Raw genomic sequence first — 26,641 nt, forward strand, 5'->3', positions numbered from 1 at the left:
TCCTGTGTCATCCCGCTGAGGTAACCCACAGCCCCGGTACTGGCTGTTGGTCCAGTAGGCCTCCCATTGCTGTGATGCCCTGAGTGCAGCTGTCCTCCAAGGAGAGTGTCCTCTTCAAGTACGTGCTGGTGAGTGGTGGCCCACTCGACCTCTGTGTACTCTCTTTACCTCAGAGCTTGACTTTCCATGATGTACATATGGTCCTTACTAATCATTTACTTTCTGAGGAAGGCCTGCAAGTTTGGGAGCAGGCGAGCATACATACAGACAAGGTCCGTCAAACGGATGGAACATATCCAATTGGATCTGAGGCAGTAGCTGATCAAGATCCCCAAAGGAATTATAATTCCACAGGTGGTATTTTAGCCAGAGATAGACTCATAAACTGCCTTCTAGCTGGTCTTTGCAGGGCAGCCTTAAAAACAGTGAATTTGAAAAATCTCAAGAGCTCATCCAGGAAAAACAGGAAAACCCATCCAATTTTTAGAATGCCTTACAAAGGCTTAATTGCAATACACTGATCTAGACCCTGAAAACCCAGGAGGTAAGCAATTCTGATGACCTATTTCTTTTCCCATAGATAACACAACATAAAAGACAAACTTAAAAGCTAGAGAGGGGGTCCCTAACTCATCAGGCAGAAATTTTGGCGCTGGCCTTTAAAGTGTGCCGTGGAAGGGATGAGAAGGCTCACAGACTAAAGTACCACATGCTGGCAAAGGCTGTCCGACCAGTGTCTGCCACTGCACCAGACTCCTGGTCTTCTAAGGCTAAGGGACCAGCAGGCTCCTGCTACAAATGTGGTCAACAAAGTCATTGGGCCAGGACTTGCCCTAACTTCCGCCAGGAAAGGGGCCAGGTCCTAGGTGCCATCAGGAGGGACATTGGGCTGTCGATTGCCCTTAGGTTGCGCAGGACAGAGGGATATCACATCCAGATAACCCTCCATCTGATCTCCTAGGCTTGGCTATGGACAAATGAAGAGACTCGAGTTCCCTGGACCCAACCACTGCCATCACCAGCAGGGAGCCCTAGGTAACCATCATTGTATGTAGGCAGCCCATCTTCTTCCTCTTGGACACTGGGGCCACTTACTCAGTCCTAATGGAGTTTGGGGACCCATTTCTCTCTCTTTTTTCCCTATTGTTGGGGTAGGGAGGCAACCTTACCTTCCTCACCAAACCCCACCACTTATTTGTACTTTTAGGGTTGTGCCTCTCACTCATTTCTTTTCGGTAGGGCCACCGTGCCCGGCCCCCTTTTTGGGAAAAGTTCTTCTAGCTAAATTGGGAGCCCCTATTTCCTTTGCCCTACTCATTTGCCTAAATCCAAGCTCACCAGCAGCCCCTCGGCTCCTTCTTGCCAACCAACCTACTGAGACAGATATGATGCTTCCTTTACCAGCTTCTCAGGTATGCCCCCAAGTCTGGGAGGTCCAGAACCCTTCTGTTGCTAAACAGTCTTTCCAAATAGGATCTCGAAAGTGCTTTATCTATCTCTCTTTTTGGCATGGCAAACTGTTTTAAGACATCCAGGGCACATGCTGTAGGAATGTTGGGTTCCTTAGATTGCAATAGAACCATAACCCTTGTTACTCCATCTCTGCCACAATGTTCTGCAGTCCAAAACATGTCAATCCTTTATGGTACTCAGATATATCATTGCCTACCTGCCAGTTGGTCAGGAGTTTGTACATTGGTACTCCTTTTCCCTAAACTAGGAATAATCCAGGGAAATGAGCACCCGACAATCCCAGTTGGCAGGGAGGACCCCCGATTTCCCAAGTAGGGCCTTGTAAGCCTTTATGGGATAAAGGTGCTTCATAGCTGACATACAACATCAGACTTTGACCCTAGGGCGACTATTCTCTTGAAAGCAACTCTCAAATCTCTCCCCATTCCAGGCTCTTGAAGCTGTAGAAACTCCTAGGCCCGTGTAGAGCCGCTTTCTGGTGTGTCCAGGACTCACTGTATAGCCTCTAGAGGGTCTGAGTGACGACATAACATCTAGCCTGGCAGACATTTTGGGTGTTGAGATTATTCGAGGATGCCAGTATGAATAATTCAATACATCCCCCATGGGCAACTCATTGTCTTCAAACTCAGCTTCTCTTAGCCATGAGGCACATATCAAATGACAGCACAATCCTTGATCAAGCTAATAAACTTTCTCAGATAGAAAGCAAACTGGGTTCCTATAATTCTAACTCCTCTGCCTTCCTTAAAGACTTTCAGTACACTACTCAATCTTATAGCTTGACTTTCCATGATTGGTTAAATGCTTCCTATTTTATCTTCTTTCTAAATTCAACACTATATGATACAACTGTAATCACAAATTCTTGTCCCTTCTGCTCCACAAAAAGCTTATCTTAAAGAATGTCCATGTTGTTGACTCATGTTGTTATCTCTTTTGTAAACTTATAAGCTACAGGAAGCCCACTCAGATCTACCTCTCATGGACCAAATAGTCTCCACCCAGATAAGTACATCTGCCTAAAGTTCCCACTTATTACCTATTCCAAAGGGTGGGATTCCTCTGGGTTTCAAATGTACATCTAAGAAAACAACATTGCTTTTCTTCCAAATGTGCTTAATCTCTACCTAGACACACACACACACACACACACACACACACACACACACACACACACACACACACACACACGTTTCAGCATCTTTTCAGGTCCAGGCACTTACTACACCAGGGACAGCTCCAGAGAAGCAACCTCCAGATATCCAATCTCCTCTCACAGACATAGATGCTTCTATTGGACCTGTTCCTTCTGCCCTATCCTCAGACGGTTTCACAGACCCTGAACAATGAAGAAACAGCCAACTCATAAGACTGGACAAACATCCCATACTCAGGTTCCCAAAACAAGCATGAAGCAGTCAGAGATCATAACAACCCTATTCCTGCTCCACCATCACCTTTCTAATTTTTCTTCTTAATTAAACCAAAACGAGGAATGTTAGCATTCTGTCTAAGCTCCACCCCCACAGTTACCTGTTGCAGCCAGGCATGCCTGACACTCGCCCCCTCCTCACTCTCCTCCCCTTGCTCTTGTTCTCGCTCTTCCTCTCTTCCCCCTTGTCCCTTCTCTCCACATTCCCCTCCCCTCTTCCCTCAAGGTGCTCATGGCCTGGCTCTACTCCTCTTTTCTTCTACTCTTTTTTCTCTCATCTTCCTCCCTTGTCTTGTCCTTTCATTAAACCCTCCCACGTGGACCATGTTGGTCTGGTGTGGTTTGTCCGGACTCGAGCCGAGATTTCTAACCCAACAGTGAGAAACTCTCAGGACTCAAGGGGCTGGGGGGGTGGGGCTAGATGGAGGCTCTACAGTGAGGAGAGGAAAATTATTGAATCCACCTTCAGCAGAAAGACAGGGCATCAAGTGAGGGATGGGGTTTCTATCCCACAATCAAAGCTCTGACCCATAATTTGTTCTGTCTAAAGGAAATGCAGGGATAGAAATGGAGAAGATACTGGTCTCCATTAACCTGGATCCCTGAGACCTCTTAGACACTGGATCACCAACCCAGCAGCATACACCAGAGGCCTCAAACATATATACAGCAGAGGATTCCCGGATCTGGGTTCAGTCAGAGAAGATGCACCTAATCCTCGAGATACTGGAGGCCCCAGGAAGTTTAGAGGTCTGATGGGTTGGGCAGGGTGGGGACATCCTTGTGGAGACCAGGGCAGCTAGAATGTGTGTTTGTGTTGGGGGAAGGTATGGGAGGGGGTGGACTGGGAGAGGAATGAAATCTGGAGTGTAAAAAAAATAAAATAAAATACAAATTAAATAAATAAATAAAATGGAAGAAGTTTAGCAGAAAAACAAACAAACAAACAAACAAAAATCCAAAAAGAAGCCACTCGCTGCTCTTACACAGGATTTAGGATTCATTCCAAGTACCCACATGACAGTTCACAACTATCTACATCTCCAGTTCTAGGGAATTTGACACCTTCTGTAGGAACCAGGAACACGTAGTGTGCACAAAGTACTTGTAAGCAAAAACATGCTCATAATAAAATAATATTAAATAAAATTAAATACTTTTAAATAATATTCCATCTATTTTCTGTAGCTGGTGTTGGTAGCTCACCAACTCAGGAGAAAGACCGAGTGATTTACCAAGCTATCCACACAGGAAGTGATAAAGGTGTGTTAGAAACCTGAATACTGAATTTGAGTTCCAAACTCGTAGTTCCTACCTAGACAAATTATCATCACTAGAGATGAACCTGTGGTCTGTCTCACTAAAGATCGTGTGAGGTTATGATGTAGAATTTGAATGCAAAGAGGGGAAAGAAGAGAGACTTCTCTACGAGTAATAAGCATTCAGCTGACATCAAGACACTTCAGGGGTGGAAGGAAACAGTGCTACAGAGAGAGCTTTCATTTTGAAAATTCATTTTCTCTTCCAGTGCAATGAATCCCGGGTTTATTACTCCATCTCTGCAGTAAATTCATGGATGATGGATCCATAATGAGAGATAAAAGGAAATTAGGTTAATAACAGCGTCTCTCACTAACCTAATGTTCTTTACTTCTCAAAATATTTTCTGTCATAAATGATAGGAATTAAATACTTTAGTAAAGTTGCCAAGATATATTTTTAGTGTTTCTACCCAAACACTAGTTGAGTGACATTATTTTGTTCACTGGATGTGTTGTGAATAACACATATCCCATATCCACATATATGTGTACTCCATATCCATATATACATGTGCTCTGAAAGAGCACTAACGATTCAACTCAAAGCAGCACAATAAGAGCTATTCAAATGAACCGTGTGCCTGTGTGCTTATGTGTGAAACAAATGCAGTATCTTAAATTTGAAGGTGAGGAGACTAAGGTATTTATGAAAGCTGACTGGCTACACCAGCAGTTAGTGAAGACCGAAGAAGGAAATAGACAGCTTGCTTGAAGCTACGATAGCAGGGGCAAGCGAATCTTCTGACATCTAATATGATACTGTCCCTGTCAGGGGTAGGCAGGCATCCACGCTCCATGGGTCACAAGTCTGAGTGCTGCTGTGTCGCTGCTCAGATTTTTAAGAAAGCATCCATATCCTCATGACATTAAATGGTCTTTTTCTTTTCCTCTATGCCTTTTATGAAAGCTTTTATCCTCATTGTATCACAGGATTTCTCAATGCAGTATTGGAAAGCACTTTGAACTCCTTGGAAGAAAAGTGCTCTTTAATTGGGAAATGTTATTAGTCTACAGCTAGTGTTATATGCAATAGCACAATTTTACAGTTAATGCATCTCAAAATTACCACTGTTGACATACTTCACGTTTCCCTTCTTAACTGGCTTAACAGCTGATTTAGAAGTATTGGAGGCTAGTTATTGGAAATTGGATTCAGAGTTCCTTGCTTCAAGGTCTTTACTGTCCAATACACAGCTATATTGCCCCATGTTGAATGGTGTTTTAGTAGCATCAATACTAACCTCGCAGCGCTCACAATCCTGCAACATTATCCACCAGATTTACTTATGAGAAAAGATCGATTTGCAGAGATGTAACTCTACCCAGATTTAATGATTAGACCATCTCTACCTGGAAATATAATTTATTTCACTAATTGTATTCCATGTCCTATCTTTGTAAAAAAGACATTTACCATTAAATTGCTTAATCTGTACTTTTAAGAGCAATAGCGTGTGTGATATATTCTTTTAGATTCCCACTGATCGTGGCTGGCTCTGCTGACAAGTAATTGCAAAAGCATATCTCCTTTCTCAGAGGTAGGCATTCATTTCTGGTTTTTCATCTCTTGATGAGAAAGGCAGTAATGTGTATAAAATTCATTAGGTGTTCTTCCAACTTTAACTATCGAGCTGCACAGTTCTTTTTTACATTAAAGACTCTTCCTTTACTTCCACTGTCGTCTTCTCCACCGTCATATTCCCCACTTTTGACCCCATAGGTATGTCTATTTGCCATCATATGCAGTAACATTTATGGGACTCAAATATTTTCATCAGGATTTTTCAGTGGGATTGAAATAAAAAACATAACAAAGAAACAGGTGGATCTTTGTGAGTTCAAGTCTCCACAGTGACTTACTTAGCAGCCAGGATATATAGAAAAAAAAAGGATAGAACTGAATTTTCAATGAGCAAAGGAGACAAATAACTAAACCAGCTTTCCAAATACAGCTCTTCTTGAGAGACAATTATTATACTTGCCAAGTTTACAAGGCCTTTCTGTGAAAGGCAAAAATAAGTAAGGATATTTGAAAAATCATGAGTCACGAGGTATTGGTGCATTTATGAAGTTTTACAGTATACTCTATGGATAACTGTGACTCTATTTGTGACTAGGACTGTACTTTGTCAATGAGAGGACATTTAGACATGTTTGCAGGTATCTGTGAGGATGTTTTCAAAGGGAGTTAACAAAAGAAGGAAGATTCTCTCTGAATATGTTCTCCTTTGATCTTGGGTCCAATACTAAATGAAAAAGATAGTGTGTGTGTGTGTGTGTGTGTGTGTGTGTGTGTGTGAGAGAGAGAGAGACAGAGAGACAGAGACAGAGAGACCGAGACAGAGACAGAGAGAGGGGGGAGTGTGTGTGAGAGAGAGAGAGAGAGAGAGGTGTGTGGGAGAGTGAGGGAGAGAGAGAGAGAGAGGGAGAGAGAGAGAGAGAGAGAGAGAGAGAGAGAGAGAGAGAGAGAGAGAAAGGGGTTGAGACCAAGAATCTCTTTCTGCTGCCTGCTTAAAGATCCATGTGAAGAGCTTCTTCATAATCCTTTCACCATGCCTTCTGTTTCATGATGGAAGCCAAAATATAACCTTCTTACCTTATGTTAATTTTGCCAGGCATTTTTCATAACAATAAGAAAAATATCTAATGCACATCTGGAAAGAACAGGGAGGAAGGAAGAACAAAAATAAGTGTTGTCAAACACATATATAGTTTAGATTAGTCCACAAATCAAAATGCAGGACATGCCAGTCCACAAAGGGCCTTGAGAAAAGTTCATTTACTTTTGCGTAAAATTAATATCACTCCCCACTGTATGAAGAGAGCTATGTAAATGTAAGCTTTAAACTTGAGGGATAAATTATGCATCATTAAAGGCCCATTGAGAAGACTATCTTTGAAGCAATAGAGTGGATGGTTTCACACCTAAAGCCTGGAACACATAAACCAAAGTAGAAGATAACAATGAATTTCATTGAAATGGTAATTTTCTTCTTAATTAAAGTTACTATCAATAATGAGGAGATAAAACATAGGATAACTTATCCAAGGTGCTGAGCAACGCTTACTCAAATGGATGACTTCTGATTTCTATCCAGCTGTCTCTGTAATGAGATGTGGGGGTTTGGCAGAATTGGTGTCCTGTTCAGTAAGACATCATACTTACAGCTTGGCCTTGACCTCAAACAGGGCTTCCGTCCATGCCTGAGGATGCACTTTACTTTGTGCGACGGCTCAACCAACTCACTTCGCCAGCTCAGGTGAAGGGGGAAAGTACCTGTGCCATCTCAACTACTGAATTCTGTCATTCAACATTTACAGGTCATCACGAATTCCCAGGTAACATTGTACCACAGGAACATACTCTTAAGTATGGATTGATTTTCGGCTTATTTTCATTCATTTTCTCTAGTTATTTCTCCTTTATTTTCTCTTTGCTTTATATAGATCATGATACCAGAAGATTGAGAGGTAAGAGAGGCAGGAAAGACCTGTCTCCTAGGAACTTGCCTAAGATTTTAGATATTTATTACATTTAATAAAACAATTAAGTAATCATGACAAAAATACCCTAAGTAATCATGACAAAGATACTCTAAGTAATCATGACAAAAATACCCTAAGTAATCATGACAAAAATACCAACAATGATGTGGTGATTTGAATAAATGTGCCACCTATAGGAGCATATATTTGAATGTTTCATTCACCGTTGGTTGGCAGTTTAGACAGTATTAGTAAATCTGGCCCTATTGGAATCAGTATGGCCTTGATGGAGGAGATGTGTAATGGTTTGTAGGCTTTGATGTTTCTCTTTATTATTTTTTAAAAATTTATTCTTCTCTGGAACAATACATCCCGACCACTGGCCCATCTCCGTCTACTTGCCACAGTGCCCTTCCCAATGCCTCTACCTCAGATCTATTCTTCCTCCATTTCCCTTCAGAAAAGGTCAGGCCTCCAAGTGATATCACCCAAACATGGGGTAACAATTACAATAAGAATAGACACCTCCTCGCCTATTAAGATTGGTCAAAGCAAGTCGGTAAGAACGAAAGGGAACCCAAAACAGTCTAGAGAGCCAGAGACAACCGGTGCTCCTACTTCTTTGAGTTCCAAAAATGCCCTAAGCTGAACAACCACAGCAAATGTGCAGAGGACCTAATACAGACCCACCTATGCTGCCTTCATATGACAGTCACTTCTAGCCTTCAGTCCCGTTTAGTTGATTCAGTGGACCATGTTCTCCTGGTATATTCATCCCTCTGTCTCCTACAGTGCTCTACCCCCCTCCACAAGATTCTCCAAGTGCTGACTAATATTTGGGTTTGGCTGTGGGTATCTGCATCTGTCTCCATCAACTGCCTAAGAAAGCTTCTTTGATGTTAATTATACTAGGCATCACTCAATCTATGAATATAATAGAATCTCATTAGAAATAATTTCAGGCCTCAGTGGAAAAGAATGTGCCTAATCCTATAGACTCAATGCACCAGGGTCGAGAAATACCCAGGGACTCTACCCTTTCAGTGGAGAAGATGGTGGGGGGTGGGGAGAGGAACTCTATGAGTAGAGGACCAGGAGTGGGGCAGTGTTTGTGACATAAATAAATAGATAAATAAATATAATTTCAATGATTTTTTTCTCTTTCGTTCTTTCTTTCTTTCTTTCTCTTTTTTTTTCCCAGTTGTCTTTGGATCTATCTTAGGTCTTTGGGGTATCCCTCTTCCTATTGCTGGCCATTCAGGCAGTACCGAACATGGGGTTCTTCATGTGGTTTTAGACAAGTCATTGGTTAGCCACTCTCATGGGCTTTGAGTCACCTCTGCCCCAATACTTCTTGTAGGACTGGTCAGGTGTAGGTTGAAGGTTTGGTGGTTGGGTTGGTGACCTGGTCCCATCATTGGGACCTTGCCAGGTTTACTGAAGATGACTGATTCAGGCTCTATATCCTCCATTACTAATAATTCTTGAAAGGGTCATCCTCGAAGGTTCCAGAAAAATCCCTTAAATGTACTATCCCACAATTCAAGTTGTTTCTCCCCAAACTTTTCCCTCTCATTCCACGGCCATTCTACTTGCTAAATCTATCCTTTTTCTTCTTCCCAGGAAGATCCATGCATTCCCCCTAGAACTTTCTTTGATGTCACGCTCTTTGCTGCTTATGGATAAGATAAGCTCTCAGTTTAATTCTCCAACACCATGTCTGCTTGCTGCTGCAAAGTTTTCCAGCAGAATTGCCATGGGTTCACCCTCTGAAACTATAAGCAACCCCCAATTAAATCCTTATTTTATAAGTAGCTTTGTTCATGGTATTCTTCACATCAATAGAACAGTAACCAAGACAGATGATAAAGACCTTACGAGATAATATAGAAAATATATGAAGAGGAAGTGTGAGTTTTGCAGATTATGAAACGCGAGATTATAATGTAACTGTAATGTTCAATATCACAAATAAATTGATACTAAATGTAATTATTGCCAAGTTGAATTAAACTGGGTCATTCCAGAGTAATAGAATTTTGTTTGTGATGAAAATTTCATGGGTCATGGAAGGCTACAACCTCCTCTTTCTCCTTTTATGGACACTGGGTAAAGAAGAGTGATTGGGTCTGTAAGAGGACTCCTCAATTGAAGAAGCTGCTGGCAAGGCTAATGACTTGAATCTATCCCTGGACATGATGGACGGGTTGCATCCACCACACGTACCACAGTATGCGTTTGACCCTCTCATTAAAAACTAAAAAAGAATAAAAAATGTGAAAGATACAAAGGAGCATCATGATCTAACATGATCTAATACCTTCGATATTGTTTTTTCTAATAATTAAGACTGATGAGTATATTAATATTGTAAAAATTATTATGATCACTAATTTCTATTGAACATCTAGTCTTGCATTGTCTATTATGAGTAATTTGAATGTGTGATTCCAATTCTCACATCAGTGAAATGAGGTAGATAGTGAAATTTTACATTTTACTAATGAGAAGTCGTAATTCATCATGAGCCTCCACTCTAACGTCTTGCATATGGAGCATCCATGTTTCTGTCTGCTCTCAAGCACCAGGCCATACGTGTCTTTGTGTCTTTCACTGTTGGACATTCAACACATTCTGGACTGCACTAGGAAAGCACAAGAAACTCTGGCTGTCTTTCCTGTACCACTGACCTATTTACTGACTTGACAGACTGTATTTATAGACTTCCTACCATCCACCTGGTCAAGTGTTTTTCTCCCTGAAGGTTCAACATAAGTACAGACTTTCCTTGGTGACAGTACCTAATTTTAAACCAGAGTTTGACAATTACTTATTTCCATAGGTAAATCGTGCTTTTGCATGTATTCAAAAGCAGGTATTGACTGGGAAGTGGATCGGCAGACATTGCTCCTTTGCCTTATCTGTGCCATTGTTCTTTGAACCTTGATAGATGGCTCTCTAGTTTATGATCACAGCCCCTTTTCTTCTTTTCTTAAATGCATAGAATGGAAAGGCCCAGCTGAGGACTTCTCGGTCTTTCCTCAGAGTAGCCTTATATCTTGAAGGAAAATTAGAAGGCAGTGGGCACATGCCATTATCAAATAATGACTTTGAATTGGTAATACATAGGAGAAAATATAATTCACTGGATTGAATTTCAGTGGAAATGTGAATTGGGGATGGGTTTTATAAAGGAGAGATTGTCAGTTACTTGAAGAAACTAATAAGCTGATGTCCATCCATGAGGACAAAGGAGAAGAAAGTGAGGGAATCACCATTTTCTACTGTAACAATGACAGTTGGGAGGCTCTTATGCCTGTCCCAATGATAATAATTTCCATTTCGAAGGTTCCTCTTTTACGATGTTTGAAGTATTTTACAACAGGTTACTGCCATCCACCCTTACATTTCAAAGAGAATACAAATAATCCTACCCTCATTTTCCAGCCAGCAAAAGCGACTTAAGAAAACCCGAATACATTTTGATTTTTTCCAAAGAAACTTTTAATAAAATGTGCTCAGTCACAATTGTGAAGGAAAAGAAAGAAATGTAAAATATGGGCACAAAGTATCTCCCAAAGTCCCCACTGTCTTCTACTAACTTACCTATTTAAAGGAGAAAATTGAAGAATAAGAAGAATAAGTGCAATATCATATATTATATCAATCATATATATATATATCAATATATATATGCCATTGACTAATATCAGTTTAAGCATTTTAAAATTTCATCTTTATCTACTTCTCCGATTCCAACTATGTTCTTTCTTTCAAAGAATCATATAATCTATGTCTAAGAGTAACTGAACAGACATATTGTCAGGTTAATTTTTGAATATGTACAACTCAATTGCTTTCCCTTAAAAATAGAGTAGAAAGATAAATAATCAATTTCTACACAAAATGGAATCCAAGACTACAGCCATCTAGAATGGGAAAATACACTGTAAACAAAAAGGACTTCCATTTCTGGTTTAGAGGATACTGTACTTTTGTCTTGCTTCTATCTCCCAATTTTCACTGATTAAAAATGCTCTCTGATCATTGCCAGTGATAAACAGATGCAAAGAGAATAGTGGGGCAAAGTTGTTGGTACCTGTAACTTGGAAGTGATGGTTATAGACACAAAGGGGGAGTTAAAACTGAGGGTGGAATTTAAGCAACCAACCCTCTAACATTAAACCATACATATTTTTCTATATTGTTTGGATGGATCACATGCTAGCTATAATTATTCACGTCTTTAAATATAAAAACGTGCACTGGGAGAGATGTGAAGAAAACTCACTACTCTTGTGTAGGATACGTATTCATTTCTCAAACTTACATGGCAGTTCACAATTACCTTCAGTTCCAGTGGATCTGATACTCTTTCTGGCCTCTGTGGGCTCTGTATGTATGTGGTGCAATATGTTCAGGCAAGTTCACAAGATACTCATCAATAAACATACATAACCATTAAAAATAAAATAAATATAATAAGAGATGAGGAGAAGTCTTCCAGCATGCCAACTCTCTCACCTGATAGTCAATAAATTCTTGCTACTGATAGCTTTGGCTTTTCAAACCAGGAAACAAAGAAAACCATTAAAACAGAGCAAGACAAGGAAACTGTCTTGCTAAGTGCACAACCTGTGTTGTGGGTGAATATGTGATCTATGTTCAAATGTGTTTGTAGATGGGTTTCCATGTATGTACACGAACGGCTAGAGAAAGACATTGTGTATTTTTCTCTATCATACTTCTTATGCAGTTTTTCACACATGATCTTTTCCTCAATTTGAAATTCATGTTTTCTGTCTGGATTGGTTGTGCAGAAAGTTTTGGACAAGACTTTCTCCATCTTCTCACAATGAAGCTGGTATTATAGCCATGTATTTACATACCTGTTTTCTACATGGTTTCATGGAATTGGACTCAGGATCTTGCACATACACAATCTCAAATATTTATAGTTTGAGCAACTGAGTTCTATCAAATTGCTCCATCAGTCATGGGTGTATGTTAAGTATTCTGTGCCTATTGCTATTGGAATAAACAAAGGAACTGGCTAACAAAAGTCAGATCCCATCATTTGTTTACATTTCCATTCTGAGTTAAGGGCAGGGGAATTATTGCTTATAGCATAGTTTTAAGAACACACATGATCCGCACTCATTGATAAGTGCATATTAGCCCAAAAGCTCAGAATACGCAATATACAATTCATTGACCATCTGAAGCTCAAGAAGAAGGAAGACCAAAATGTGGATGCTTCAGTCCTTCTTAGAAGGGGGAACAAAATACTCACAGGAGGTAAAGGGTAGGAGAGAGTTGAGAGGAAGAGGTGAGGGTGAGAGGTAGGAAGGGGGGTGCAGGTATATGAAGAGACAGGATGATATACAGAGAGTCAGGAATTTGAACAGAGGTGTGTAACAATAGGGATGGGGAACTGGTGGTAATTGCCATCAAATCACAGATGCCAAGAAAGCAAGAGGCTCCCAAGACCCGACAGGGATGAGATTAGCTGAAGAGCTGAAGAAAGGTGAGGGAGGCCATTTCCAGAGGTTAGGCAAGGCCCACAGTAGGGGGATGGGGCCACTCACTCATCTTCAAATTCTTAACCCAGAAGGACTTTGCCCAAATGAAGTACTGGGCAAAGTATGGAGCAGAGACTGAAGGAAAGGCCATCCAGAGACTTCCCCAGCTGAGGATCCATCCTATATACAGACACCAGACCCGGACACTACCGCAAGAAGTGCTTGCCGACAGGAGCTTGTTATAGCTGTTGGGCTCTGCCAGAGCCTGACAAATACAGAATGAGAGGCTCACAGTCAATCACTGAACTGAGCACAGGGACCTCAATGGAGGCATTAGAGAAATGACGGAAAGAGATGAAGGGATTCGCAACCCCACAGGAAGAACAACCATATCAACCAACTTGACATCCCAGAGCTCCCAGGGAAAAAAAGATCCAACCAAAGAGTACACATGGAGGGACCCTTGGCTCCAACTGCATATGTAGCAGAGGATGGCCTTATCTGGCATCAGTAGGAGGAGAAGCCCTTGGTCCTGTGAAGGCTCGATTTCCCCAGTGTAGAAGAATGCCCTGGTGCTATGGTAGTAGTGGCTGGTTGGGAGGGCAAGCACCCTCATAAAAGCAGGAGGAAGGGGATGGGATAGGGGATTTCCAGAGGGTAAACTGGGAAAGGGGATAACATTTGAAGTGTAAATACATAAAATATCCAATGAAAAAAGAACAAAGTTAAATTTGAGGCCTTCTCAATGATTCCTTTATAGTCACATTTACTGTAGCTATATGTATTCACGTCTATTTAAGAAGACCATAGCGTGGGAAAGAAAGCTAGTGCTCAGGAAGTGTCACAGGGAAATACAAGGAGGGCTCAATGGTACCGTCCTAATTATTACAACACAGGATTTGTCTCTGTTCTCACTATAAGTGTATTGCTCTGACTGTATGAGTATATTAACTGGGTTACTTCTCATAGCAATCCCATGAGGAAGATACTATCTTTATATTTTAGGGATCGATAATATTAAAAAACTTCAGAGTTAAAACAACATGTTCAAAATTGCACAGTTTGACCGACACAAATGCAGATCCAAGACATTACTAAAATACCACACTCATTTGTCATGAAAACTTTAATAGACAGCTGACATCTTGGTTCTTAATTAAAATCTTTTATCACGACATGTAGACATTGTGATAGAGAAAGGAATTTGCATGGAAACCAGGCCTAATGATGATCTGGAAAAGTGATTTCTTATGAGTACCCTTTAAGCTTATGAGGGACATTAGTGAAACAGAAGATAAAAGCTTTTGTGTTTTACTACTTAGATATTTCTGGCCTGCAGTAGAAGAGGCCTAATTCATTTTATTAGTAGAAAGGATTGCCTTTTCTTGTGTGTGTGTGTGTTTGGTTTGAGGTAAAATAGACAAATTAGTGAAAATTACCATGGTGGCACCAGTGAAATATGCTTCCAGCTTGTTTCATCTTTCTCTGGATCACTTTGGTTCTCAGAGATCTTTTGTGTTTCCATATAAATTTAAAGACTGCACTCTGTATTTCTATGAGTAATGGCATCAAAGTACTGGTTGGGATTGAATTGAAGGTAGATGACTTCTGGTACAATAGCCATTTCATAATGTTAGTCCTTCCCGTCCATGAGTATAGGAGGTCCTTCAATCTTCTATTTTCTTCACATTCTTTCTAAAATCTTATTTATTTATATAAAAAACTGACCCCACCCATGGTCCCAACTCACAGAGATCCTCCCCCAATACCCTTCCCTTCTCCTCTGAGAGGGTGGGCCCCTGGTTATCTCCCTACCCTGGCACATCAAGTCTCTGCCAGGGTGGACACATTCTCTCTCATTTAGGCCAGACGATGTAGCCCTGGAACAGATATCACAGACTCCAGTTTTATGGAAAGCCTCTGTTCCAGTTGGTTGGGAGGGGCATGGAAACTGGCCTGAACGTCTGCTACATATGCGCTGGTGGCCTTGTTCAAGACACTGTATGTTCTTTGGTTGGTGGCTCAGTCTCTGAGAGTTCCCAAAAGTTCAGATTAGTTGACTCTGTTGGTCCTCCTGTGGACTTCCCATCCCTTTCAGGACCTTCAATCTTTCTCCTGACCATGAAAGTCTGCAAACTCTGGCCAATGTTTGATTGTGGGTTTCTGTTTCAGTCAGCTCTTGGGTAGAGTCTTTCAGGGTACAGTTATGCTAGGCTCCTGTCTGCAAGCAGAAGAGCATGTCATTAATAATGTCAGGGATTGCTGTTTGCCCATGGGATGGATTTCAAGGTGGGCTGGTTATTGTTTAGCTGTTCCCTAAATATGTGCTCCATCTTTCTCATTGCTTTCTTTTAGACAGAACAAATTTGGGGTAGAAAGTTTGTGGATGGACTGGTTCTACACGGGGGGTCCTGCCTGGCTAGAAGGATGTCCTCTTCAAGTTCTATGTCCCTGTTGTTAGACATCTTGATTAAGGTCACCCAAGTTGATAGTTGGGCCCTCCTCCATCTCAGGTCTCCTCCTATAGAATCCCCCTACTTTCCCTGCTTGGGGCTTCTCTCTTGTTTAACTTCTTTGGGTCTGTGGAATGTATCGTGGGTATTCTGAACATTGTGGCAAATATTCACTTATCAGTGAGTACATGCCATTATGTCTTTTTCTGGTCTGTATTACTTTACTTAGAATGATATTTTTCTAGCTCCATCCATTTGTGTGCAAATTTATCACCCTCAAGTAATTCTGGCTACATTGTTATTTTGCCTTAAACAAAACTCGAGTCCAAATGGATCAAGGACCTCAACATAAAACCAGACACACTTAATCTCATAGAAGAGAAAGTGGGAAATAACCTTGAACATGTTGGTACAGGAGACAATTTCCTAAACAAACACCAATGGCTCATGCCTTAAGATTAACAATTGATAAATGGTACCTCATGAAATTGCAAAGTGTCTGTAAGGTAAGGATACTGCCAATAGGACAAAACAGCAGCACACAGATTAAGATAAGATCTTCACTAACCGTACATCTGACAGAAGGCTAATATCCAAACTATATGAAGAACTCAAAAAGATTCCAAAATAGCAAATAACCCGATTAAAAATGGTGAACAGCACTGAAAGTGAATTGTTTACAGAGAAATATTGAATGACCGAGAAGCACATAATGAAATGCTCGACATCCTTAGTCATCGGGGAAATGCAAATCCAAACAATGCTGGGATTCCACCTTGTACCAATATGAATGGCTAAGAACAAAAATGCAAGGGTCAGAACATGCTGGTGAAGATGTGGAGAAAGGGGAACCATTGCTGGTTGTAGTACAAACTTGTAAAACCATTCTGGAAATTAATCTGTCAGTTTCTTAGAAAATTAGAAATAGTTCTACCTACGACTTCAGTCCGGTCGGTGGAGCTGTTTGGGTGATCGCAAGGCACCCCCACTCTGCAGGAAGATGCTGGTGTTGGAGGTCGCTGGTATGGGGAGCCAAGGCTTTGCAGGCGCTGAGGGAGCGCCTGGGAGTCAGGGGAAGCACTGTGGGCGCCCTGCCCTGCGCCTGGGCCTTCCTTTCTGCTGCAGCCTGAAGAAGCCCGGCTCCTGGAGAAGATAGGCTCTGTGACCCTAGTCAGCGCCCCGCGTCCGGATCCCCGCAACCGTGGCTTGGCCCTAGCATCCTTCAAACGCCAGCAAGAGCAGAGTTTTCAGGATCAGAGCACTTTGGCAGCAGAGGCCGGGAGACCGGCCTCAGGAACTTCTAGAGAAGATCTTAGAGGGCCAGGCTGCTAAGAAGCAGAAGTTGGAAACAGGATTCAGGGGCAGATGAAGAAGGCCAAGAAGTCGGTCGAAGTGAAGCTACCCAAGGAAGTGAGACCAGTGATGATGATCAGGCTTCTGCGAAGCAGGAGGGAGCAGATTCTTCATCGCCCCCCAACCAGGACCTTCAAACAGGGATGACTCCCTTGCCCAGATCAGCCCTGCTTATCCAGCTGGCCACTGTCAGGACTCGGTCTGTAAAAGCTAAGGTTCTGGACTGGCGTGTGCAGTGCAAAGATTGGCCCCATGCTGGCCGTCCTGCTCATGAGCTTCGCTACCACATCTGCAGAGACCTGTGGGAGAGAGGCTTCTTCCTCAGTGCTGCTGGGAAGTTTGGTGGTGACTTCCTGGTCTATCCTGGTGATCTGCTGCGTTTCCATGCTCACTACATTGCTCAATGCTGGTCTGCTGAGGATCCCATCCCACTTCAGGACCTGGTCTCTGTAGGCTGCCTGGGAAACCAGTGTCAGAAAGACTCTGCTTCTCTGCTCCCCTCAGCCTCATGAGAAGGTGGTTTATACTTCCCTGCAGTGGTCCAGCCTGCAGTGAGCTGGCAACTGAGGGGGATGTGGCTGTGTGTGGCAAGAACCCTCCTCCATGGTCACCCCAGCTCATCTCCTCATGATAGCTTGTGCTCTCCTGCCCTGCCTGGTTCTGATTGCAGGGTTTTGAACACTACATCCTTTCTGGTTTTTTGTTCGTTTGTTTGTTTGTTTTTTGTTTTTTCCTGTTTTAAGGTGATTGCTGCCTGTGTTGCTCTGTATTCTGTTTCCAAACTAAACTTGTTGAGAATGGAGACTGTTTTGTGTTTGGCTTCTCTGTTTCCTATGGGGCTTAGGTCCCAGCACTTCTCAATAAATTTGTTGAATTAAAAAAAAAAAGTTCTACCTAAAGAATTAGCTATACCCCCCTGGGCATATATCCAAAAGATGCTCTACCATACTACAAGGATACTCACTCCATGATGTTCATATCAGCCTTGTGCATAATAGCCAGAAACAGGAAACCACCCAGATGTCCCTCATCCCAAGAATGGATACAGAAAATGTGGTTCATTTATACATTGGAACACTGTTCAGCTATTAAAAATAAGAGCATCATTAATTCCTCACATTATTTCATCAGTGTTTTAAAGTTCTCATTGTAAAGGAAATACTTCAAACATCATCATGGTCAAAGGCTTTCCAAATAGCTGCCCAGTTTCCAGAAAATGCAGCCAACAATCAAAATGGCAAGTCAGGAAACTGACAAGGACAAATAAACAACAACAAACATAAAATACTTCTGTTTAGCAAGACAGTCAATTAATTGGTTGAAGTGTCAGCCTAAAGAAGGCAGAAATACTTTAATATACTAATATAATCTATATAGAATAGTTATATTAGACCATACAAAGAACTGAAGAACTGAACAATAAACCATGAAAGCACCTAAATAATAAATGATTGAAATGGGAAGAAATGCAAACAAAAGCGACTTGAAATTCTATCTCCTTCTAGTCAGAACTTATAGTCAATAAATAAACAAAAGAAGAATTGTAGAACTATGGGAACCCTTACATAATCTTCGTGGAAATGTAAACTAGTGCAGTTCATTTAGAGGTCAGTGTGGAGTTTTCTCTAAAAACTGAAAGAGAACTGTGAAATGGCCTAATGCACCACTCCTGGGATCTACCCAGAGGATCTACATTGAGAGTTCACACAGACACTTGTACTTCGATGCCTGTCACAGCACTACTCACAACCGCCGAGAACAGACCCCACCTAGTTATCCATCACAACAGGAATAAAAATAGAAAATACTGTTTGCATATATAATGGAATTCTTCATCCATGAAGAAGAACGAAGTCATGTCATTTCCAGGATAATCAGTACAATGGGAGGTAATCATATGCAATGAATTAAGTTTGTCACAGAAGAAAATATTGCATGTTGGCTCCCAGTTACAGCTTCTAAATTTCATAAAGATACATAAAATCAGACATGCACAAAGGATGTGAAAATAGAGGCAAAATTGTTTTGGGGAACGGAGGAAACTAATAGGGAAAGAAGAGAGGGAAAAGAAAGAGGAAGGTAGTGGGGTGGGGTATACCCTTAAAATACATCATAAACTTTAACAAAATATGGTTTTGTAACTTAGTCTGAAATAAGATGATGAACAATCAAAACAACAGCAACAACAACAGCAGCAGCAGCAGCAGCAGCAGCAACAACAACAACAGTAACACCCCTGAAACTTCATGGAGAGGATTGTAGCATTCTCCACATTGATAAGTACTGAAGGTCTTGGACAGGAGGTCACAGTAGAGGTGGCAAAGGGTTTTAGGCGAAGAGAATGTTTTTACAGGAACCCTTATTTACAACTGTTTCTACATGTACTGGATGACAAAGAGATAGCTTGAAATAAGGCGGTTAGAGTTCAGGGAGGCACGACAGGCCTCATTGGAGAGGAGGAGACAGTGACTTTTAAGAAGATGGCTCCATTGTGGTGCAAAGATGAGATCCACTCATTTTTCTATACCCTGGATGCTCACATAACTTATGAGAAGTGGTGTGGTGTGTGGTTTAGCATAATGTACTCACATATTCCTCTTTCCCGTGAGCCATCCCACGTTTACTTCGAATGCCTAATATGATGCCCTTTCTATTTGTATAGCTGCCATCCTGTGCTGTTCAGGGAACAATGGCAGGAAGTCTGTAGGGTTGAGTACTAATGATTTAAACTATTTTCTATCTGTGAATGACTGAATCCGTAGATGCTGAGTCTACAGATATTCAAGGTCAATTCTTTATCTGAAGTACTTAGTATCACGTTTAAATTAGCAAGAGGGTTATGACGGGCATTTAGAAGTTTCTGGAAGTCATTTTTTAATAAAAATATTTATTCACTTTACATTCCAACATCTGCACCCCATCTGCTCCCCGTAATCCCTCATACAGATCCTACTCCCCATTGTCCTTCCCCTTCTCCTCTCTCCCAAACTACATCAAGTCACTGCAGGCCTAGGCACATCCACTCCCACTGAGAGCAGACAAAGATATCCAGTTAAGGGAACAGGATCCATAGGAAGGCAAGAGATTCAGGTACAGCCCTTGCTCCAGTTGTTGTGGAACCTACATTCAGACCAGGCTGAGCATCTGCTATACATGTGCAGGGGCCCTAGGTCCTGCCCAACTTGCTCTTTGGTTTGGTGGTTCAGACTGTGGGTCTGGAAAACCTTTAAATAAGTCTTTCACTACGAAGCTACTAGGAGAAATGCCACTCATCCTTACAGTAGATTTATCCCACTAAAACAATTTCTAGGGCTGGGGAGATGGCTCAGCTAGCAATGTTCTTGCCATACAATAGTGTGAATTTGACTTTGATTCCCCCAGAACTCACATAAAAATCAGAGAGCTCTCGTATATGTTTGCAATGAGATGAGATTACTGGGGAGGTAGAGAAAGGTGGATCCTGGGACTCTGTCCACAAATCCTAGCCTATCATGCAAATTCCATGTCAGTACAAGACTTTGATTTATATAAAAAGATGAATGGTTCTTGAAAAAATGACACCTGAAGTTGCCTTCTGGCCTCCATATGCTTGGTACATGCACTTCCACATTTCTACATACATCAGCACACACACACACACACACACACACACACACACACACACACACATATATATATATATATATGGAGAGAGAGAGACAGACAGACAGACAGACAGACAGAAACAGAGACAGAGACAGAGGAAAAAGAGAGAGTGAGATCCAGGTTCATTTGGAGCACCACATCTATAATTCTAGCATCCAGAAGGTAAAAGTGGTACTATGACAAGTTGGTTCTAGGACAGACCCATAATGAGACCGTATCTCAAAGTCATTAACCTATCTAACTACTACTGTTTTCTAGAAAGTCTACGAGTAGTTCACAACTCCTGCTTCCCCATTGTCTATTCATAGTCCCTTTTCCAACTTGGAACTCAGTGGCCAGCTAACTTAGGCTACTTAATGAGTTCCAAGTTAGTAAAAGGCGTTGTTTTACATGAAAAGATTATCAGTTCTTATTATAAGACACCTCTGCTGTTGCAATGTCTCTAGATCAAAGCATTTGTCTTTCCCAACAGTAGCAGTTCTGTGGGGCAACAGTAACAATGTCCCATGCATCCTGGCCTCAACCTTCAGCAGTCTCGGTGATTGTCCAAGGACATGAATGAGATCTAGGTCTGACTCTGGGACACCCTTTACCAAAATGCCTCTTCTGCTTTCTGTAGGTGAGTCAGGCTTAAAGGCTGCTAGACTGTTGTTTTGCTGAGTCCCAACTAATAAACATCTACAGCCTTTGGCGTTTTGTTTTATGTGTGGTCAGGTGCTTCCAGCACATAAACAAGGTTAGTATCTGCCACCTGTGTTCACTGTCTCTGCCCTGCTCCAGCCAGCCTCCTCATTGCTCAATGCAAGCCCCTTAGCAGGATACCCACAATACTGACTGCCAATCTCCCTTCAATTGACTTCTCCCTTCTGATGTACTTTAAAAATTCATCACACTTGAAAGTCATAATGGATGGGCAAATCCTCCTTTTTGTTAGAATCTGTCGTAATGGCTCACAATCCATTGCAAAGATTACGTTTAATCATCACAGGAAAGCTCTCACCAAGTTTACTATGATCATGTTAAGTACAGCTTCACTGCTGGTCTTTAACCACAGTGATTTTTTATGGTGGTGTATAGTTTTATGAAGCTTGTCGAATGCCAATAGTTCTCATTTAGATCAGAGAAACTTACAAATGGGTGTTTGGATGTTTGAATACCCCTCTGTCTTTACCTCCAGCTGGTTTATTGTCTCTCATCTATTTTTCCTCTGAATCTTGTGCAGTTCAGCTCTTGTCCCTATAATTCCTTACGTTGTTTATATCCTCATCTCTAATGTTCAGAATGAGTTAAAACATCTTTGAATGTACCATGGTTTTGTCCATGCATTCACGATTTGCTGAAAGCTGACCTTATGTCCAGGATGTTACAGTGTTGAGAAATACCTTGAATCATCCTTCTTTTTTTCAATAAACCACTATATTTACGACACACTGTATATTAATACCTCTTCAGAATCTTGCAAGTGAGGATTTCTTTTGGACATGAATATTAAAGTGAAAGTTTTATAAACTGAAGGGGCCGTAGAGCTACAGACAAGATTGTCTCCTTTTGGTCTGGCACTCCTCCCAAAGCAAGTATTGAATGTCCATCTAGCCATTGTTATCAGGCAAGATACGCTGTGCTTCTAATCCTGAAAAAAAAATAAGACTAGTTATACGATCAACATTTTAGAACTGCACATAAGAAACCAACTGATAGGAACTGATGCCCAGAGTGTCCTCCTTGATCAGGAAAAAAAAAATGATAAGAATAGTTCCTTCATGCAGGAACAGTGATCCACACCTCTGTCAGGCCCTTTCCCAAAAACCCACTGGGAAATTAGACCTCATCAGTGTCAAGCATCAATTCCCAATCTCACAACAAAGTGGCAGAAGTTGCTGGAGTGACACGCTTGGCTGCTGAGGCCAGGGCTCTTGTCACAAAGAAATGAAGCAGGACAATTATCCTGAGATTTAAGTCTGTATAGACAGTCACCTTATATCATCCAGGACCTCGAGTTTCACATTATTAGAACTCCCCAAGGACTTTCTCCAGCTACTGTCACATCAGTTCCCATAGTTTACATTACTTCTTACAGAGTAAACAGGGGCTGAACTTGAAGTCTATGGAAAGAGTAGGGCCACCACCCAATCATACTACGTAAGTCTTGACAGCTTCAGGCAACATGAGAAGCCCGGAGCTGTTGTCCCCTTGGGCCCCCCTCAAAAATGACACATGTACTTCATGAAGATATACTAGCAGGTAACATTTAAAAATAAATAAATAAGTCTTACTGCAGAAGCCTGTCAGACAGGAAGAGTGGCATGGCTTCATTCTCCCGGGACTCTGCTAACCTGCTGTCCCTGCTGGAAGGAGGATAAACTGGCCGATGAAAGTGTGTGGCTGTCAGTGCCTGCAGGGAAGTGATGGCTGAATATCACACTTCAATTCGGATGAACTCTGTGCGGGGAATCTGTTGCTTAGGAGGGGCTGGGTAGGAGGAAGTAAACTAGCACAATTACAACACACCTCACCATGGCAACGTGACTTTCCAGTGGTACTGAGTTTCCATGAAGGCTAAAAGGAAAAAAAAAATAGGAAGTCAGGAGAGAGATACAGAGGTTGACTCTCAACACATACTAGCACGGGATAAATTCCAGTCAAATGTTAGTGTAGACGGCAAAAAATTAATCCCAATGTCCATGATTACAAACAGTTGAAAAGACTGCAGAATTAAAAGGAAATCCAGCTGAGCATAACCTTGAAAGTCAGAAGGCAATGTTGAGGATTGCTGTGAGTTTGAAGCCAGCATGGGCTACAGAGTAAACTCAAGGCTAATGGCTAATGGGTGTAACATACTGAATTTGAGGCAGCATGGATTAGCTAGTGAAGCATTATCTCAAAAATTAATATCTCTGTATTTACCTATCTATCTGTCACTTCCACCATGCATACACAGATACATTTATTATATTTAATATCCCTGATATTTAACACTTTAAGAATAATTGAATAAGTATGTTTGTACATGTATCCACACACCTGTGCATTGAAGATAGTAATATCTGTACCATATTATGTCCCATAAAGTTTAGTTCCTAAGTGATTTCTATTATAGATTAAGCATGCATGATTTTTGAGACTGAAGCAAAAATTCAGCTTAACCCTAAGCAATCATCCAATTCCTCTGAGGGTGTACCCTGAGAAGATCCTCATTCCAATAATAAAATGCTAATGCACGATGTGATATTATAAATGCAGATTACTTAGTATTCTTTGTAATGTTTTAGAAAATGCAGTGAATAGCCACAGGGAAGAGCGGGCTGACAGCCTGGGATGAGGAGACAATGGCGTCATCAATTCTGGAGGCTTTCAGTACCATTGTGTCTACTAATCTGCAAAGAAGGACTATGCCATTGTCTTTCTTCCTTAGATCCAGCACCTAGCACTTCAGAGAAGTGGGTGCCTTTAGAAGGTTGAAAAATTGAGCTGAACCAGCAGAGAAAAGAAATCTCACTATCTTTCACTCTCCACACACATATTCATGTGCATATTCATACATATTCATACAGCCATGGGTTCTTACAATTTGAAAGAAAAGGACAAATAGCTACTTATTTCTTCTCTTGTGAAAATTCTGTATTCATAATGCAATTTTAAATGTTTAAAAGAAAAACTAGAAAGCAATCCTCTGCTGTAAGCCATAATCAGGAGCCCTTAGATAAGTAGACAAAGGTGAGCTTTCTCTCTCTCTCTCTCTCTCTCTCTCTCTCTCTCTCTCTCTCTCTCTGTTCTCTCTCTCTCTCTCTCTCTCTCTCTCTCTCTCTCTCTCTCCTCTCTCTGTTGTCTAATGCTTGGATTAACACACTTTCATCACTTCAAAACTGACATATCTGCAAACATTGTCCTGGCATGTTTATGATATTTGGACATTTTAAACAAAGAATATGCCAAAATATTTTTTCTAGTAGATACTGAGGTTATAGAAGACAATGAGTTGGAGACACAGAAGGAATGGTTTGAGAATATTGCTGGAAAAAAAGTGAGCATCTCTTGTATACCAAGGATCTGTCATCAAAGCAAAGAAATATCCTCATCTTTAGAAGTATGAAACAATATGTGACCTCATAATATTACTGTATGATAGAACTAACATATTTGTGTTACACAGCAATATATCTACAATGTAATCATAAAAGTACATTTCCATCCAGAAATTACTTTGTAATTTAGACGTGTGTGTGTGTGTGTGTGTGTGTGTGTGTGTGTGTGTGTGTCTATATAAAACTATATATCATCTTGGTTGTTAATATTAACTCAAATAACACACACACACATACACACAAACAAACACACACACGTATATAGATAGGTACGTAGATAGATGATAGATAGATAGATAGATAGATAGATAGATAGATAGATAGATAGAGACAGAGCACAGATTTTTCTATACTTATAAGAGGTTATACATATATTTAAAAAATCTTATTATTTTACTTATCTTTTCCACTTAAAGCCAAGTATATTCCTTGGGTCAATGGACCCTTAAAATAAGGAAGGGACAATTGACTATACATTGCCTAAGTAAAAAATGACTTAAAATCATAAGATGCATAAACATATTCAATCATTGAAATGAGACCAGTCTCAAAGTACAGATCATTACATGATGAAAAATTGTGTGTCTGCAACATTAAAAAGCCAATAACTGACCACCAGTAAGACTTTAGATCAGAAAGAGAAAACAAACAACTCTATTAAAAATATTCTTTTACACTGCCCTGGTGAGTGCTGAATTCTATCTTACAGATTTGATACTGTCTTCTTCCTCTCAGGAATATTTTCACTGTGGCCTCCCATGTTGATTATTATAATAGCAACTATTACTTCAATGTATGTCTCCATGCAGTCGTATCCAGCATCTAATAGTGAAGCTCATATTCTCCCAGGCTGTGTGGTCATTCTTGTACCAGATGCCAATTATGCTGAGGAGTTAGTGTGTGAATATATGTAGATATCTTCACATTTGGAATTCTATCCTTTCGAAGGAAAGAATGATTTCCTAGACATCTCTTTTATTAGTTATAAACATCTAGTATAAAAATAGACAGTGCATTGATCTGTGAGTTCTCTTGATACCTTATAAATTGACATTTTTGTTATAATACCACAGCTTCTATATCTCACTTGCAAGGTAGCATGGACATGTTTTGATGATTCAGGGTGCAATTTTTAATTTAATTTAATTATTACTACAAAATTTTTATTATTACATAAGGCCAAGAAATAAGATAAAAGCAGGTTCATCTGTGGTGGAAATCTCAAAGAATGAGAAGAGAGAAAAATTAAACAGAGCCTAGGGAAACAGACAACACACAATACTCAAGGCAAGTGGCAGGGTTAAACTCTACTCATCTTATGACAGAGGGGAAGGGAAACTAATTTCTAATTTCTTTTTAGTTGGAAGGAGCTACATGTATGATGTACTGAGATCTCTGGAATTTATGGCAAAAATTAATGATCACTATATTCATGGACAAGGCAGGCAGCAGAAGTGTCCTAAGATAGGAGGTCCTAGGCTTGCATTGCATGGGGTTCCATGAAATCCTTCATTTTTGAAGACCTTTTGAATCTTCTAATTTGATGATTCTTTATTATGTTCAACATACTTCTGATAAAATTTAATTGATCAGCTTGCATAGATCCAACTCCATTATTACCATTCCTGTGGCCAATTCATATATTATTGTTTAAGTAAATTGTATTCCTTAAGATGAAAATTCTTTGAACAGTTTTTCAATATTCATTCATCTATAAAATGCGTGCAGTATCTTGAATGAAGTGTCCTAGATATTCTGGAATATTTGGCTACTGGTTCTCCAGTTGGTGATGCCATTTGGGCAGTTTAGGACCTGTGGCTTCATTGGAGAAAGTTTGTCACTGAGAGTGGACTTTAAGATTTTAGAGACT

The 26,641-nt window shown here is 40.7% G+C and overlaps 1 pseudogene; it reads left to right on the top strand.

The window, feature by feature from the left end:
- Positions 1 to 17,668, top strand: part of LOC116884930 — a 152,624-nt pseudogene extending 134,956 nt beyond the window's left edge.
- The last annotated feature ends 8,973 nt before the right edge of the window (positions 17,669 to 26,641 follow it).

The sequence above is a fragment of the Rattus rattus genome, chromosome 15 (assembly GCF_011064425.1).
Source record: "Rattus rattus isolate New Zealand chromosome 15, Rrattus_CSIRO_v1, whole genome shotgun sequence".
Lineage (NCBI taxonomy): Eukaryota > Metazoa > Chordata > Mammalia > Rodentia > Muridae > Rattus > Rattus rattus.